This window comes from Leiobunum rupestre, chromosome 1 (assembly GCF_980474605.1).
Source record: "Leiobunum rupestre chromosome 1, qqLeiRupe1.1.hap1, whole genome shotgun sequence".
NCBI lineage: Eukaryota > Metazoa > Arthropoda > Arachnida > Opiliones > Sclerosomatidae > Leiobunum > Leiobunum rupestre.
The window spans coordinates 83612943-83631060 of record NC_143384.1 but is presented as its reverse complement, the minus strand read 5'-3'; the positions used below and the strand labels follow the sequence as shown (position 1 = coordinate 83631060).

The 18118-nt window shown below is 44.4% G+C and overlaps 5 non-coding genes across 5 annotated transcripts; all 5 read right to left on the bottom strand.

Moving 5' to 3' along the window:
- Nucleotides 1-335: 335 nt before the first annotated feature.
- Nucleotides 336-407, bottom strand: TRNAG-UCC (transfer RNA glycine (anticodon UCC)). The gene has a single exon. It is a non-coding gene; the product is annotated as a tRNA-Gly (tRNA).
- A 643-nt stretch (nucleotides 408-1050) lies between these two features.
- Nucleotides 1051-1122, bottom strand: TRNAG-UCC (transfer RNA glycine (anticodon UCC)). Its single transcript has one exon. It is a non-coding gene; the product is annotated as a tRNA-Gly (tRNA).
- Nucleotides 1123-2099: 977 nt separating this feature from the next.
- On the bottom strand, nucleotides 2100-2171 carry TRNAG-UCC (transfer RNA glycine (anticodon UCC)). Its single transcript has one exon. It is a non-coding gene; the product is annotated as a tRNA-Gly (tRNA).
- Nucleotides 2172-6725: 4554 nt separating this feature from the next.
- TRNAG-UCC (transfer RNA glycine (anticodon UCC)) lies at nucleotides 6726-6797 on the bottom strand. Its single transcript has one exon. It is a non-coding gene; the product is annotated as a tRNA-Gly (tRNA).
- Nucleotides 6798-8096: 1299 nt separating this feature from the next.
- On the bottom strand, nucleotides 8097-8168 carry TRNAG-UCC (transfer RNA glycine (anticodon UCC)). The gene has a single exon. It is a non-coding gene; the product is annotated as a tRNA-Gly (tRNA).
- Nucleotides 8169-18118: the final 9950 nt, after the last annotated feature.

The following is an 18118-nucleotide window of genomic DNA, read 5'->3' as shown; positions in this document are numbered from 1 at the left end:
TAGCGATACACTGGAATAACATATAAAGAAGAAGCGCGTGCGACGGCTGGGAATCGACCTCACGTCAACTGCTTGGAAGGCAGTTATGCTCACCACTATACCACCATCGCGATGTGAAGTATCTTGATCAATATTATTATTCATAGCGATACACTGGAATAACATATAAAGAAGAAGCGCGTGCGATGGCCGGGAATCGAAACCGGGTCAATGCTTGGAAGGCAGTTACGCTCACCACTATATATAGTGGTAAACCACCATCACAATGTGAAGTATCTTGATAAAAATTATTATTCATAGCGATACACTGGAATAACATATAAAGAAGAAGCGCGTGTTATGGCCGGGAATTGAACCCGGGTCAACTGCTTGGAAGGCAGCTATGCTCACCACTACACTACCATCGCGATGTGAAGTATCTAGATAAATATTATTATTCTTAGCGATACACTGGAATAACATATAAAGAAAAAGCGCGGGCGATGACCGGGAATCATCCTCGCGTCAACTCCTTGGAAGGCAGTCATGCTCACCACTATACCAACATCGCAAGGTGAAGTATCTTGATAAATATTATTATTCATAGCTATACACTGGAATAAAATATAAAGAAGAAGCGCGTGCGATGGCTGGGAAGCGAACCCGGGTCAACTGCTTGGAAGGCAGTTATGCTCACCACTATACCACCATCGCGATGTGAAATAACGTTACAAATATTATTATTAATAGCGATACACTGGAAAAACATACAAAGAAGAAGGGCGTGCGAGGGACGGGAATCGACCCCGGGTCTACTGCTTGGAAGGCAGCTATGCTCACCACTATACCACCATCGCAAGGTGTAGTATCTTGATAAATATTATTATTGATAGCGATACACTGGAAAAAAATATAAAGAAGAAGCGCGTGCGATGGCCGGGAATCGAACCCGGGTCAACTGCGTGGAAGGCAGCTAGGCTCACCACTATACCACCATTGCGATGTGTAGTATCTTGATAAATATTATTATTCATAGCGATACACTGGAATAACATATAAATAAAAAGCGCGTGCGATGGCCGGGAATCGAACCCGGGTCAACTGCTTGGAAGACAGCTATGCTCACCACTATACCACCATCGCGATTAGAAGTATCTTGATAAATATTATTATTCATAGCGATACACTGGAATAAAATATAAAGAAGAAGCGCGTGCGATGGGGGGCAATCGAACCCGGGTCAACTGCTTGGAAGGCAGCTATGCTCACCACTATATAAAGTGGTATACCACCATCGCGATGTGAAGTATCTTGATAAGTATTATTATTCATAGCGGTCCCCTGGAATAACATATAAAGAAAAAGCGCGTGCGATGGCCGGGAATCGAACCCGGGTCAACTGCTTGGAAGGCAGCTATGCTCACCACTATATATAGTGGTATACCACCATCGCGATGTGAAGTATCTTGATAAGTATTATTATTCATAGCGATCCACTGGAATAACATATAAAGAAAAAGCGCGTGCGATGGCCGGGAATCGAACCCGGGTCAGCTGCTTGGAAGACAGCTATGCTCACCACTATACCACCATCGCGATTAGAAGTATCTTGATAAATATTATTATTCATAGCGATACACTGGAATAAAATATAAAGAAGAAGCGCGTGCGATGGCCGGGAATCGAACCCGGGTCAACTGCTTGGAAGGCAGCTATGCTCACCACTATATATAGTGGTATACCACCATCGCGATGTGAAGTATCTTGATAAATATTATTATTCATAGCGATACACTGGAATAACATATAAAGAAAAAGCGCGTGCGATGGCCGGGAATCGAACCCGGGTCAACTGCTTGGAAGACAGCTATGCTCACCAGTATATATAGTGGTATACCACCATCGCAAGGTGTAGTATCTTGATAAATATTATTATTGATAGCGATACACTGGAAAAAAATATAAAGAAGAAGCGCGTGCGATGGCCGGGAATCGAACCCGGGTCAACTGCGTGGAAGGCAGCTAGGCTCACCACTATACCACCATTGCGATGTGTAGTATCTTGATAAATATTATTATTCATAGCGATACACTGGAATAACATATAAATAAAAAGCGCGTGCGATGGCCGGGAATCGAACCCGGGTCAACTGCTTGGAAGACAGCTATGCTCACCACTATACCACCATCGCGATTAGAAGTATCTTGATAAATATTATTATTCATAGCGATACACTGGAATAAAATATAAAGAAGAAGCGCGTGCGATGGGGGGCAATCGAACCCGGGTCAACTGCTTGGAAGGCAGCTATGCTCACCACTATATAAAGTGGTATACCACCATCGCGATGTGAAGTATCTTGATAAGTATTATTATTCATAGCGGTCCCCTGGAATAACATATAAAGAAAAAGCGCGTGCGATGGCCGGGAATCGAACCCGGGTCAACTGCTTGGAAGGCAGCTATGCTCACCACTATATATAGTGGTATACCACCATCGCGATGTGAAGTATCTTGATAAGTATTATTATTCATAGCGATCCACTGGAATAACATATAAAGAAAAAGCGCGTGCGATGGCCGGGAATCGAACCCGGGTCAGCTGCTTGGAAGACAGCTATGCTCACCACTATACCACCATCGCGATTAGAAGTATCTTGATAAATATTATTATTCATAGCGATACACTGGAATAAAATATAAAGAAGAAGCGCGTGCGATGGCCGGGAATCGAACCCGGGTCAACTGCTTGGAAGGCAGCTATGCTCACCACTATATATAGTGGTATACCACCATCGCGATGTGAAGTATCTTGATAAATATTATTATTCATAGCGATACACTGGAATAACATATAAAGAAAAAGCGCGTGCGATGGCCGGGAATCGAACCCGGGTCAACTGCTTGGAAGACAGCTATGCTCACCAGTATATATAGTGGTATACCACCATCGCGATGTGAAGTATCTTGATAAGTATTATTATTCATAGCGATCCACTGGAATAACATATAAAGAAAAAGCGCGTGCGATGGCCGGGAATCGAACCCGGGTCAACTGCTTGGAAGGCAGCTATGCTCACCACTATATATAGTGGTATACCTCCATCGCGATGTGAAGTATCTTGATAAATATTATTATTCATAGCGATACACTGGAATAAAATATAAAGAAGAAGCGCGTGCGATGGCCGGGAATCGAACCCGGGTCAACTGCTTGGAAGGCAGCTATGCTCACCACTATATATAGTGGTATACCACCATCGCGATGTGAAGTATCTTGATAAATATTATAATTCATAGCGATACACTGGAATAACATATAAAGAAAAAGCGCGTGCGATGGCCGGGAATCGAACCCGGGTCAACTGCTTGGAAGACAGCTATGCTCACCAGTATATATAGTGGTATACCACCATCGCGATGTGAAGTATCTTGATAAGTTTTATTATTCATAGCGATCCACTATAATAACATATAAAGAAAAAGCGCGTGCGATGGCCGGGAATCGAACCCGGGTCAACTGCTTGGAAGGCAGCTATGCTCACCACTATATATAGTGGTATACCACCATCGCGATGTGAAGTATCTTGATAAGTATTATTATTCAAAGCGATCCACTGGAATAACATATAAAGAAAAAGCGCGTGCGATGGCCGGGAATCGAACCCGGGTCATTTGCTTGGAAGGCAGCTATGCTCACCACTATATATAGTGGTATACCACCATCGCGATGTGAAGTATCTTGATAAATATTATTATTCATAGCGATACACTGGAATAACATATAAAGAAAAAGCGCGTGCGATGGCCGGGAATCGAACCCGGGTCAACTGCTTGGAAGACAGCTATGCTCACCAGTATATATAGTGGTATACCACCATCGCGATGTGAAGTATCTTGATAAGTATTATTATTCATAGCGATCCACTGGAATAACATATAAAGAAAAAGCGCGTGCGATGGCCGGGAATCGAACCCGGGTCAACTGCTTGGAAGGCAGCTATGCTCACCACTATATATAGTGGTATACCTCCATCGCGATGTGAAGTATCTTGATAAATATTATTATTCATAGCGATACACTGGAATAAAATATAAAGAAGAAGCGCGTGCGATGGCCGTGAATCGAACCCGGGTCAACTGCTTGGAAGGCAGCTATGCTCACCACTATATATAGTGGTATACCACCATCGCGATGTGAAGTATCTTGATAAATATTATTATTCATAGCGATACACTGGAATAACATATAAAGAAAAAGCGCGTGCGATGGCCGGGAATCGAACCCGGGTCAACTGCTTGGAAGGCAGCTATGCTCACCACTATATATAGTGGTATACCACCATCGCGATGTGAAGTATCTTGATAAGTATTATTATTCAAAGCGATCCACTGGAATAACATATAAAGAAAAAGCGCGTGCGATGGCCGGGAATCGAACCCGGGTCATTTGCTTGGAAGGCAGCTATGCTCACCACTATATATAGTGGTATACCACCATCGCGATGTGAAGTATCTTGATAAATATTATTATTCATAGCGATACACTGGAATAACATATAAAGAAAAAGCGCGTGCGATGGCCGGGAATCGAACCCGGGTCAACTGCTTGGAAGACAGCTATGCTCACCAGTATATATAGTGGTATACCACCATCGCGATGTGAAGTATCTTGATAAGTATTATTATTCATAGCGATCCACTGGAATAACATATAAAGAAAAAGCGCGTGCGATGGCCGGGAATCGAACCCGGGTCAACTGCTTGGAAGGCAGCTATGCTCACCACTATATATAGTGGTATACCTCCATCGCGATGTGAAGTATCTTGATAAATATTATTATTCATAGCGATACACTGGAATAAAATATAAAGAAGAAGCGCGTGCGATGGCCGTGAATCGAACCCGGGTCAACTGCTTGGAAGGCAGCTATGCTCACCACTATATATAGTGGTATACCACCATCGCGATGTGAAGTATCTTGATAAATATTATTATTCATAGCGATACACTGGAATAACATATAAAGAAAAAGCGCGTGCGATGGCCGGGAATCGAACCCGGGTCAACTGCTTGGAAGACAGCTATGCTCACCAGTATATATAGTGGTATACCACCATCGCGATGTGAAGTATCTTGATAAGTATTATTATTCATAGCGATCCACTGGAATAACATATAAAGAAAAAGCGCGTGCGATGGCCGGGAATCGAACCCGGGTCAACTGCTTGGAAGGCAGCTATGCTCACCACTATATATAGTGGTATACCTCCATCGCGATGTGAAGTATCTTGATAAATATTATTATTCATAGCGATACACTGGAATAAAATATAAAGAAGAAGCGCGTGCGATGGCCGTGAATCGAACCCGGGTCAACTGCTTGGAAGGCAGCTATGCTCACCACTATATATAGTGGTATACCACCATCGCGATGTGAAGTATCTTGATAAATATTATTATTCATAGCGATACACTGGAATAACATATAAAGAAAAAGCGCGTGCGATGGCCGGGAATCGAACCCGGGTCAACTGCTTGGAAGACAGCTATGCTCACCAGTATATATAGTGGTATACCACCATCGCGATGTGAAGTATCTTGATAAGTATTATTATTCATAGCGATCCACTATAATAACATATAAAGAAAAAGCGCGTGCGATGGCCGGGAATCGAACCCGGGTCAACTGCTTGGAAGGCAGCTATGCTCACCACTATATATAGTGGTATACCACCATCACGATGTGAAGTATCTTGATAAGTATTATTATTCATAGCGATCCACTGGAATAACATATAAAGAAAAAGCGCGTGCGATGGCCGGGAATCGAACCCGGGTCAACTGCTTGGAAGGCAGCTATGCTCACCACTATATATAGTGGTATACCACCATCGCGATGTGAAGTATCTTGATAAGTATTATTATTCAAAGCGATCCACTGGAATAACATCTAAAGAAAAAGCGCGTGCGATGGCCGGGAATCGAACCCGGGTCAACTGCTTGGAAGGCAGCTATGCTCACCACTATATATAGTGGTATACCACCATCGCGATGTGAAGTATCTTGATAAATATTATTATTCATAGCGATACACTGGAATAATATATAAAGAAAAAGCGCGTGCGATGGCCGGGAATCGAACCCGGGTCAACTGCTTGGAAGGCAGCTATGCTCACCAGTATATATAGTGGTATACCACCATCGCGATGTGAAGTATCTTGATAAGAATTATTATTCATAGCGATAAACTGAAATAACATATAAAGAAAAAGCGCGTTCGATGGCCGGGAATCGAACCTGGGTCAACTGCTTGGAAGGCAGCTATGCTCACCACTATATATAGTGGTATACCACCATCGCGATGTGAAGTATCTTGATAAGTATTATTATTCAAAGCGATCCACTGGAATAACATATAAAGAAAAAGCGCGTGCGATGGCCGGGAATCGAACCCGGGTCAACTGCTTGGAAGGCAGCTATGCTCACCACTATATATAGTGGTATACCACCATCGCGATGTGAAGTATCTTGATAAATATTATTATTCATAGCGATACACTGGAATAATATATAAAGAAAAAGCGCGTGGGATGGCCGGGAATCGAACCCGGGTCAACTGCTTGGAAGGCAGCTATGCTCACCAGTATATATAGTGGTATACCACCATCGCGATGTGAAGTATCTTGATAAGAATTATTATTCATAGCGATAAACTGGAATAACATATAAAGAAAAAGCGCGTGCGATGGCCGGGAATCGAACCCGGGTCAACTGCTTGGAAGACAGCTATGCTCACCACTATACCACCATCGCGATTAGAAGTATCTTGATAAATATTATTATTCATAGCGATACACTGGAAAAAAATATAAAGAAGAAGCGCGTGCGATGGCGGGGAATCGAACCCGGGTCAACTGCTTGGAAGGCAGCTATGCTCACCACTATATATAGTGGTATACCACCATCGCGATGTGAAGTATCTTGATAAGTATTATTATTCATAGCGGTCCACTGGAATAACATATAAAGAAAAAGCGCGTGCGATGGCCGGGAATCGAACCCGGGTCAACTGCTTGGAAGGCAGCTATGCTCACCACTATATATAGTGGTATACCACCATCGCGATGTGAAGTATCTTGATAAGTATTATTATTCATAGCGATCCACTGGAATAACATATAAAGAAAAAGCGCGTGCGATGGCCGGGAATCGAACCCGGGTCAGCGGCTTGGAAGACAGCTATGCTCACCACTATACCACCATCGCGATTAGAAGTATCTTGATAAATATTATTATTCATAGCGATACACTGGAATAAAATATAAAGAAGAAGCGCGTGCGATGGCCGGGAATCGAACCCGGGTCAACTGCTTGGAAGGCAGCTATGCTCACCACTATATATAGTGGTATACCACCATCGCGATGTGAAGTATCTTGATAAATATTATTATTCATAGCGATACACTGGAATAACATATAAAGAAAAAGCGCGTGCGATGGCCGGGAATCGAACCCGGGTCAACTGCTTGGAAGACAGCTATGCTCACCAGTATATATAGTGGTATACCACCATCGCGATGTGAAGTATCTTGATAAGTATTATTATTCATAGCGATCCACTGGAATAAAATATAAAGAAAAAGCGCGTGCGATGGCCGGGAATCGAACCCGGGTCAACTGCTTGGAAGGCAGCTATGCTCACCACTATATATAGTGGTATACCACCATCGCGATGTGAAGTATCTTGATAAGTATTATTATTCAAAGCGATCCACTGGAATAACATATAAAGAAAAAGCGCGTGCGATGGCCGGGAATCGAACCCGGGTCAACTGCTTGGAAGGCAGCTATGCTCACCACTATATATAGTGGTATACCACCATCGCGATGTGAAGTATCTTGATAAATATTATTATTCATAGCGATACACTGGAATAATATATAAAGAAAAAGCGCGTGGGATGGCCGGGAATCGAACCCGGGTCAACTGCTTGGAAGGCAGCTATGCTCACCAGTATATATAGTGGTATACCACCATCGCGATGTGAAGTATCTTGATAAGAATTATTATTCATAGCGATAAACTGGAATAACATATAAAGAAAAAGCGCGTGCGATGGCCGGGAATCGAACCCGGGTCAACTGCTTGGAAGACAGCTATGCTCACCACTATACCACCATCGCGATTAGAAGTATCTTGATAAATATTATTATTCATAGCGATACACTGGAAAAAAATATAAAGAAGAAGCGCGTGCGATGGCGGGGAATCGAACCCGGGTCAACTGCTTGGAAGGCAGCTATGCTCACCACTATATATAGTGGTATACCACCATCGCGATGTGAAGTATCTTGATAAGTATTATTATTCATAGCGGTCCACTGGAATAACATATAAAGAAAAAGCGCGTGCGATGGCCGGGAATCGAACCCGGGTCAACTGCTTGGAAGGCAGCTATGCTCACCACTATATATAGTGGTATACCACCATCGCGATGTGAAGTATCTTGATAAGTATTATTATTCATAGCGATCCACTGGAATAACATATAAAGAAAAAGCGCGTGCGATGGCCGGGAATCGAACCCGGGTCAGCGGCTTGGAAGACAGCTATGCTCACCACTATACCACCATCGCGATTAGAAGTATCTTGATAAATATTATTATTCATAGCGATACACTGGAATAAAATATAAAGAAGAAGCGCGTGCGATGGCCGGGAATCGAACCCGGGTCAACTGCTTGGAAGGCAGCTATGCTCACCACTATATATAGTGGTATACCACCATCGCGATGTGAAGTATCTTGATAAATATTATTATTCATAGCGATACACTGGAATAACATATAAAGAAAAAGCGCGTGCGATGGCCGGGAATCGAACCCGGGTCAACTGCTTGGAAGACAGCTATGCTCACCAGTATATATAGTGGTATACCACCATCGCGATGTGAAGTATCTTGATAAGTATTATTATTCATAGCGATCCACTGGAATAACATATAAAGAAAAAGCGCGTGCGATGGCCGGGAATCGAACCCGGGTCAACTGCTTGGAAGGCAGCTATGCTCACCACTATATATAGTGGTATACCTCCATCGCGATGTGAAGTATCTTGATAAATATTATTATTCATAGCGATACACTGGAATAAAATATAAAGAAGAAGCGCGTGCGATGGCCGGGAATCGAACCCGGGTCAACTGCTTGGAAGGCAGCTATGCTCACCACTATATATAGTGGTATACCACCATCGCGATGTGAAGTATCTTGATAAATATTATTATTCATAGCGATACACTGGAATAACATATAAAGAAAAAGCGCGTGCGATGGCCGGGAATCGAACCCGGGTCAACTGCTTGGAAGACAGCTATGCTCACCAGTATATATAGTGGTATCCCACCATCGCGATGTGAAGTATCTTGTTAAGTATTATTATTCATAGCGATCCACTGGAATAACATATAAAGAAAAAGCGCGTGCAATGGCCGGGAATCGAACCCGGGTCAACTGCTTGGAAGGCAGCTATGCTCACCACTATATATAGTGGTATACCACCATCGCGATGTGAAGTATCTTGATAAATATTATTATTCATAGCGATACACTGGAATAACATATAAAGAAAAAGCGCGTGCGATGGCCGGGAATCGAACCCGGGTCAACTGCTTGGAAGGCAGCTATGCTCACCACTATATATAGTGGTATACCACCATCGCGATGTGAAGTATCTTGATAATTACTATTATTCATAGCGATCCACTGGAATAACATATAAAGAAAAAGCGCGTGCGATCGCCGGGAATCGAACCCGGGTCAACTGCTTGGAAGGCAGCTATGCTCACCACTATATATAGTGGTTTACCACCATCGCGATGTGAAGTATCTTGATAAGTACTATTATTCATAGCGATGCACTGGAATAACATATAAAGAAGAAGCGCGTGCGATGGCCGGGAATCAAACCCGGGTCAACTGCTTGGAAGGCAGCTATGCTCACCACTATATATAGTGGTATACCACCATCGCGATGTGAAGTATCTTGATAAGTATTATTATTCATAGCGATCCACTGGAATATCATATAAAGAAAAAGCGCGTGCGATGGCCGGGAATCGAACCCGGGTCAACTGCTTGGAAGGCAGCTATGCTCACCACTATATATAGTGTATTCGCGATGTGAAGTATCTTGATAAGTACTATTATTCATAGCGATCCACTGGAATAACATATAAAGAAGAAGCGCGTGCGATGGCCGGGAATCGAACCCGGGTCAACTGCTTGGAAGGCAGCTATGCTCACCACTATATATAGTGGTATACCACCATCGCGATGTGAAGTATCTTGATAACTATTATTATTCATAGCGATCCACTGGAATACCATATAAAGAAAAAGCGCGTGCGATGGCCGGGAATCGAACCCGGGTCAACTGCTTTTAAGGCAGCTATGCTCACCACTATATATAGTGGTATACCACCATCGCGATGTGAAGTATCTTGATAAGTATTATTATTCATAGCGATCCACTGGAATATCATATAAAGAAAAAGCGCGTGCGATGGCCGGGAATCAAACCCGGGTCAACTGCTTGGAAGGCAGCTATGCTCACCACTATATATAGTGGTATACCACCATCGCGATGTGAAGTATCTTGATAAGTACTATTATTCATAGCGATCCACTGGAATAACATATAAAGAAAAGGCGCGTGCGATCGCCGGGAATCGAACCCGGGTCAACTGCTTGGAAGGCAGCTATGCTCACCACTATATATAGTGGTTTACCACCGTCGCGATGTGAAGTATCTTGATAAGTATTATTATTCATAGCGATCCACTGGAATAACATATAAAGAAGAAGCGCGTGCGATGGCCGGGAATCGAACCCGGGTCAACTGCTTGGAAGGCAGCTATGCTCACCACTATACCACATTCGCGATGTGAAGTATCTTAATCAATATTATTATTGAAAGCGATACACTGGAATAACATATAAAGAAGAAGCGCGTGCGATGGCCGGGAATCGAACCCGGGTCAACTGCTTGGAAGGCAGCTATGCTCACCACTATACCACCTTCGCGATGTGAAGTATCTTGATCAATACTATTATTGATAGCGATACACTGGAATAACATGTAAAGAAGAATCGCGTGCGATGGCCGGGAATCGAACCCGGGTCAACTGCTTGGAAAACAGCTATGCTCACCAATATACCACCATCACGATGTGAAATATCTTGATCAATATTATTATTCATAGCGATACACTGGAATAACATAGAAAGAAGAAGCGCGTGCGATGGCCGGGAATCGAACCCGGGTCAACTGCTTGGAAGGCAGCTATGCTCACCACTGTACCACCTTCGCGATGTGAAGTATCTTGATCAATATTATTATTGATAGCGATACACTGGAATAACATATAAAGAAGAAGCGCGTGCGATGGCCGGGAATCGAACCCGGGTCAACTGCTTGGAAGACAGCTATGCTTTTTTTTTTTTAAAAACCCTTTATTCACAGTATTAAAATTACAATACAATCATAAAGATTGGAGGTTATAAAACACAAAATAGAATTGAGGACAAGCAATCAACAAGCATTCTATTCAAATATTTTGTTTAACATGTTGTATAAAATTAAATCTGACGGTAAATCTAAATGTAATTTCTGTTGCTTATAACGACATTCTAGTTTTAAAACTGCATGGAATTTCTTTTGACACAAAAAGTGATTAAATTGAATATCATTAAAAGAACAATAACACCGGTATAACCAAATTTCTCTTTTCATTACAGCACAAAGGAACTGGACCACTGTCCAAAACATTTTAGAGTTATGCAAGTCTTTATGAATTAAACCAAAAATAAGGAAAGAATTTCGCGTATACGAAGAAACGCCATATAAATCACGATTAAGTTCCAAAATATCACAGAATAGCCAAGTCCATAATTGAGAAACCACGGGGCACGTTACGAAGAGATGTTCTACCGTCTCTGAGTCTATCCGACAATATATGCACGTATCATCCGGTACCACTAGAGCGTGCACCAAACGCGACTTCACCGAGAAACCATGATGAATGAGGCGTAAATTTATGGCAGAGAGCGAAGGACCCAAAAAATTGGATCGCACGAAATTCCAGCGAATCCGTTGAAGAGGGCCACCGAAAAAGCGACGCCAGCGTTCTTCTCCACTCGACTCGATAGACAATGATTCCGCGAACGCAGCGTAAATGGGCCTCACTGCGATAGCGAGAGACACCTTTTCGCCCGACACGTCAATAACCGATAAACCGACCTCGTGCGCGACCGGAGGGCGACGCAATTGACGCCCCCCTTGTTGAATGCTCATGGACCAAATCGGAGGAACTGCATCAATAAGTTCTTGGTAGAGTAGCAAGACCCGAGACCGAGGCAAAACGAGCGATGAATCGGCTGTAGCGTCGAAACACGCCTGTGGCGGCAAGAACCCGGGGACGTACTCGTAACACAGATCGCGTACTGTCCGAAAACCCGCTTGCGAAAAAAACCCACGCTCGAGACGACCGAAATGTGGCAACGACAGACGCGGATTTAAAAAAAGCGGTTCATCCAAAAAATTCGAGAGAGCGGGAAAGGTCCAGCCATGAATGTGCTGAAAATCCTTCCAAGCAAGCAGCATGGAAACATACCGAGACGGAAGACCGGCGGCGCAACGAGAAGTGATAGATAACCGGAAAACGTGTAGGCCCAATTGCAAGGCGCCGCCATAAAGATTAAGAATCTGCGACGAAAGATCCCGAGCGAAAACCGGAGTAGTCTCTGCAAACAACGTAAGAGCTTCGCGAACGCGAAACGCCTTAACTTTGGTGCAAATGTCTACTAGCCCGAACCCTCCGATCAGCGTTGGCCGAACAAGACTCTCATAGGCGACCAGATGAAGGCCATTGCCCCAAATAAAGTTCAAAATGGCTTCCCGAAATTGACGAAGCCAAAAAGGCGAAATATCGACTGTTTTTAAAATATGCCAGAGCATAGATGCAGCGAGCACATTGACAACCAAAACTTTGCCAACGACCGAGAGAGTACGACCTTTCCAAGACCGTAAGACCCGAGAGAACTTGCCATAGCGCTCCTCCCATTGAAGGCGAGCCGAATGCACAGAATCGTAGTCTATCCAAATACCGAGAATTTTCAAAGGTGAACTAGAAAGCGTTACGCCGCTGATCTCGATAGGGTCCCGACCATGATATAGACCAAGCCATTTCGCGTGGCACTTTGACGGGTTCAATTTCGGTCCGGAGGCTTGACCGAAGTCCGCAAAAACGTCGCAGATCGCGGGAATCGCGGCCGCTGTTGAGGTTACAACCGTGGTGTCATCCATATGTTGAAAGAGAGTCGGCAAAACCGAATGCGCGGATAACCGTACCGGCGGGATGGATTCGTGCGACGTGACCGCGGAAAACAGAGGTTCCGAGGCTAAAACATATAGCAGAGGGCTAAGCGGGCACCCTTGGCGAACCGACCGCCCTAACGAAAAGACATCAGTCAAATGACCATTGACTTTGACACAGGCCCTGGAACCCGCGACAAAAGCTTGAATCCACTTGCAGAAAAACGGGCCAAACCCCATGGCCGCTAATAGCTCAAATAAATATGGCCATGCCACCCGGTCGAAAGCCTTCATAAGGTCCAGCTGGACCATAATGCCACCCTCTTCACGAAGGCGGAGGTTCTCGGCGACATCTGACAACAGTCTCGTGGAGGTAGAAATGTCCCGACCACGAACCGCACCCGTTTGAGTAGCTGACGTAATGTTCGGCAAAAGCGACGCTACTCGGAGAGCAAAAACTTTGGATAAAATTTTATAATCAGTATTGAGTAACGTTATAGGCCTCCAGTTCTTTAAAAGAGTTAAATCACCAGTCTTGGGCAAAAGGATAATAAGACCTATTTTCATGCTGCGCGGAATTCGGCCCTGATCACGGGCGATATGGGCTAAGCGAAGAAAGTCATCCTTAATAAGCGGAAGAAAAAACCGCCAAAACTCCACCGTCAAACCATCAAGTCCCGGACTCTTATTGGGCTTCATAGACCCCAAGGACCGCTCGAGTTCCTCCCAGGTGACAGGCAACTCAACCGCGTCACGATCAGCTTTCGATACCCGGTCCCGGACCCGATTGCTAAAACTTCGACTCTGGGCCTCGCAAATAGGCTCCTGAGTATAAAGGGCATTATAGAAATCAAAAATTTGCTGACGGATGAGACGCCCGTCGCGAAAGACCTCTCCTGATGGAGACACTAAACGACCAATCGATTTGATACTCTGACGATGAGTCTCCAGGCGCAGAAAATAGCGCGTGGGCCGCTCACCCAATTCTTTAAAATCCGTCTTAGCGCGTACGACCTGGCCACGAAGCACCTCAGAATCGAAATCCGCCAATGCCTGCTTAGCGTCCAGCAACTCCGGAAAACAAGTAAGATCGGACGCGTAGCGAGACTCGAGGTGAGAAATCCGAACCAATAAAGCAGCGCGAGAACTTCTCAACCTCTGAGCGCGAGCTTTGCCGTAGAACATGGCGTAATCCTTAATACAAACTTTAAGATTTTCGTACCATTGAAAAATATCTACACGGTACTCGACGGTGTCGCGACTCCGATCAACAATACGCTGGATGCCCGTACGGAAGCGCTCCTCTTGAAGTAACGTAGAGTTAAACGCCCAGACCCCAGGGCCGCGCTGGACGCCACTGGGATCAAAGACGAAAGACACGGCCTTGTGGTCAGAAAAAGGAACATTCAAGATTAGATTCCGCGAACAATTATGCGCATCCGTTGGGCGAATAAATAAATAGTCAATCCGCGACATGACAAAGTTCCCGAATACGAAACCGGAACGAGTATAATCAAAATGATCGGCGTGAGAAGCCCTCCAGGGATCATAAAGATCAAGACTGGTAAGCCAAAGCTTAAAACTCGTAGGCGGAACAACGGAACGAAGATTAGAAACGGGGCGACGATCAAGAGATGAGTTTAAAATATCATTAAAATCCCCCGCTATAATCGGACGAGGTAAAAGCGAACACCACAACTTCGCCGAAGACATAAAAAGAGAACGCGACGGCGCGTCATTCGGAGCGTAAATATTCGCGAAATCCATAGGAACATCGTCAACAACCGCGGAGACGGAAAGAAATCGGCCGCAGTCGCTTCGAAAAACTCGCGAAGGAACAATATCCAGCCCAGCCCGAAAGCAGGTCGCTACGCCGCAAAAAGTAGTAGTAGGGTCATTATCCCAAAAAACGCGGCCGCGAAAAATTTTCCGAAAAGTACTCACATGTTCATTCGTCCAGTGTGTCTCTTGTAAAAAAACCACATCATACGCGTCCATAAAAATAAGCACTTCCGACATCTTATTAACATTCCGAAGACCATTAACGTTAAGAGAGACGATTTTTAACGGCATTAAAGGAACCGGGGACAGGCGTGACAACGGTTGGCAGGGACGTAGAAGGCAACTTGGCAGGTGCGATGGCATGCGATTCCGTAGAGTAGACGTTCGTCTTCTTAGGAGGAGGCTGGCGTTTATCAACATCCGAGCCACTCGTCGAAGTCAAAATTCTCTTACCAACGTCCTTCGTAACGTGCTTGGGAAATTTCGGCCGATCAACATTGTCGCCCCCCTGGGCAACCATGCCTTGAGAGGACTCTTTGGCTAAAAGAACCTGATCAGTAATCAGGCCCGCATCCTGTTCTTCGACCATCCTATCAGCAACCGGATCCTTGGATTCAACAACTTCAGCGCGAGTTGGACAGGACCGAGCCACATGACCTTGCTTCTTACAACGAAAACAGATAAAAGAGGGACAGTCTTTATACAGGTGGCTCGAAGAGAGACACCCATTACAAACTTTACTCTGAGAGGAGTGACGAACCTGATAAAAAGTCTCCCGACCTAAAACGTCTTTGATCTTTAGACCGTACGGTAACGAACTGACACATTCGGCAAGGCGAACCTTGACCGAACGAATTCCAAAATAAATTCCGGCGTCATTTTTAGTCCAGATAATTTCGCCACGCAACTCACATTGTAAGCTTTCCAATTTCGCCTTCACCGCTTCGTCACTCACAAACTCAGGTAAACCATAGATATGGACAATAACTGTTTTCCTCGCTATCCCAGACACAGCAAAACGCGTCTCTCCTACTTCGATCCCAGCATCAAGACACAATTCCGCTTCTTCCTCGCGTAAGAAGGTGACGTAATAGCCACCCTCCGTAGCAACAACCGACGAGACCGTATTAGGCCCGTAATCCAAAATACATGCCGTCAAAATTTCTTGCTTCGAAACTTCTTTCACGACGCATTCCACAAAAATGGAACGTTTTAAAACATCCATCCTGGAATTCAGAAGAAAACCCAGGAGGGCACGAAAAACGAAAAAGAAACTGCGCGAATTAGTAAATTTTAAATTAAGCAAACAAAATGTTAGAAAAAGAACCGAAACTAAGGCTTAGCGAGAAGACGAGGAGAGCAAAGAAAAACGAACCGCACTCTCCAAAAAACCAAACGCGACTCCGACAGCTATGCTCACCACTATACCACCATCGCGATATGAAGTATCTTGATAAATATTATTATTCATAGCGATACACTGGAATAAAATATAAAGAAGAAGCGCGTGCGATGGCGAGGAATCGAACCCGGGTCAACTGCTTGGAAGGCAGCTTGGCTCACCAATATACCACCATCACGATGTGAAGTATCTTGATCAATATTATTATTCATAGCGATACACTGGAATAACATATAAAAAACAAGCGCGTGCGATGGCCGGGAATCGAACCCGGGTCAACTGCTTGGAAGGCAGCTATGCTCACTAATATACCACCATCACGATGTGAAGTATCTTGATCAATATTATTATTCATAGCGATACACTGGTATAACATATAAAGAAGAAGCGCGTGCGATGGCCGGGAATCGAACCCGGGTCAACTGCTTGGAAGGCAGCTATGCTCACCAATATACCACCATCACGATGTGAAGTAACTTGATCAATATTATTATTCATAGCGATACACTGGAATAACATATAAAGAAGAAGCGCGTGCGATGGCCGGGAATCGAACCCGGGTCAACTGCTTGAAAGGCAGCTATGCTCACCACTATACCACATTCGCGATGTGAAGTATCTTAATCAATATTATTATTGAAAGCGATACACTGGAATAACATATAAAGAAGAAGCGCGTGCGATGGCCGGGAATCGAACCCGGGTCAACTGCTTGGAAGGCAGCTATGCTCACCACTATACCACCTTCGCGATGTGAAGTATCTTGATCAATACTATTATTGATAGCGATACACTGGAATAACATGTAAAGAAGAATCGCGTGCGATGGCCGGGAATCGAACCCGGGTCAACTGCTTGGAAAACAGCTATGCTCACCACTATACCACCATCGCGATGTGCAGTATCTTGATAAATATTATTATTCATAGCGATCCACTGGAATAACATATAAAGAAAAAGCGCGTGCGATGGCCGGGAATCGAACCCGGGTCAACTGCTTGGAAGACAGCTATGCTCACCACTATATATAGTAGTATACCACCATCGCGATGTGAAGTATCTTGATAAGTATTATTATTCATAGCGATCCACTGGAATAACATATAAAGAAAAAGCGCGTGCGATGGCCGGGAATCGAACCCGGGTCAACTGCTTGGAAGGCAGCTTGGCTCACCAATATACCACCATCGCGATGTGAAGTATCTTGATAAGTATTATTATTCATAGCGATCCACTGGAATAAAATATAAAGAAGAAGCGCGTGCGATGGCGGGGAATCGAACCCGTGTCAACTGCTTGGAAGGCAGCTATGCTCACCACTATATATAGTGGTATACCACCATCGCGATGTGAAGTATCTTGATAAGTATTATTATTCATAGCGGTCCACTGGAATAACATATAAAGAAAAATCGCGTGCGATGGCCGGGAATCGAACCCGGGTCAACTGCTTGGAAGGCAGCTATGCTCATCACTATACCACCATCGCGATGTGAAGTATCTTGATAAGTATTATTATTCATAGCGATCCACTGGAATAACATGTAAAGAAGAAGCGCGTGCGATGACGGGGAA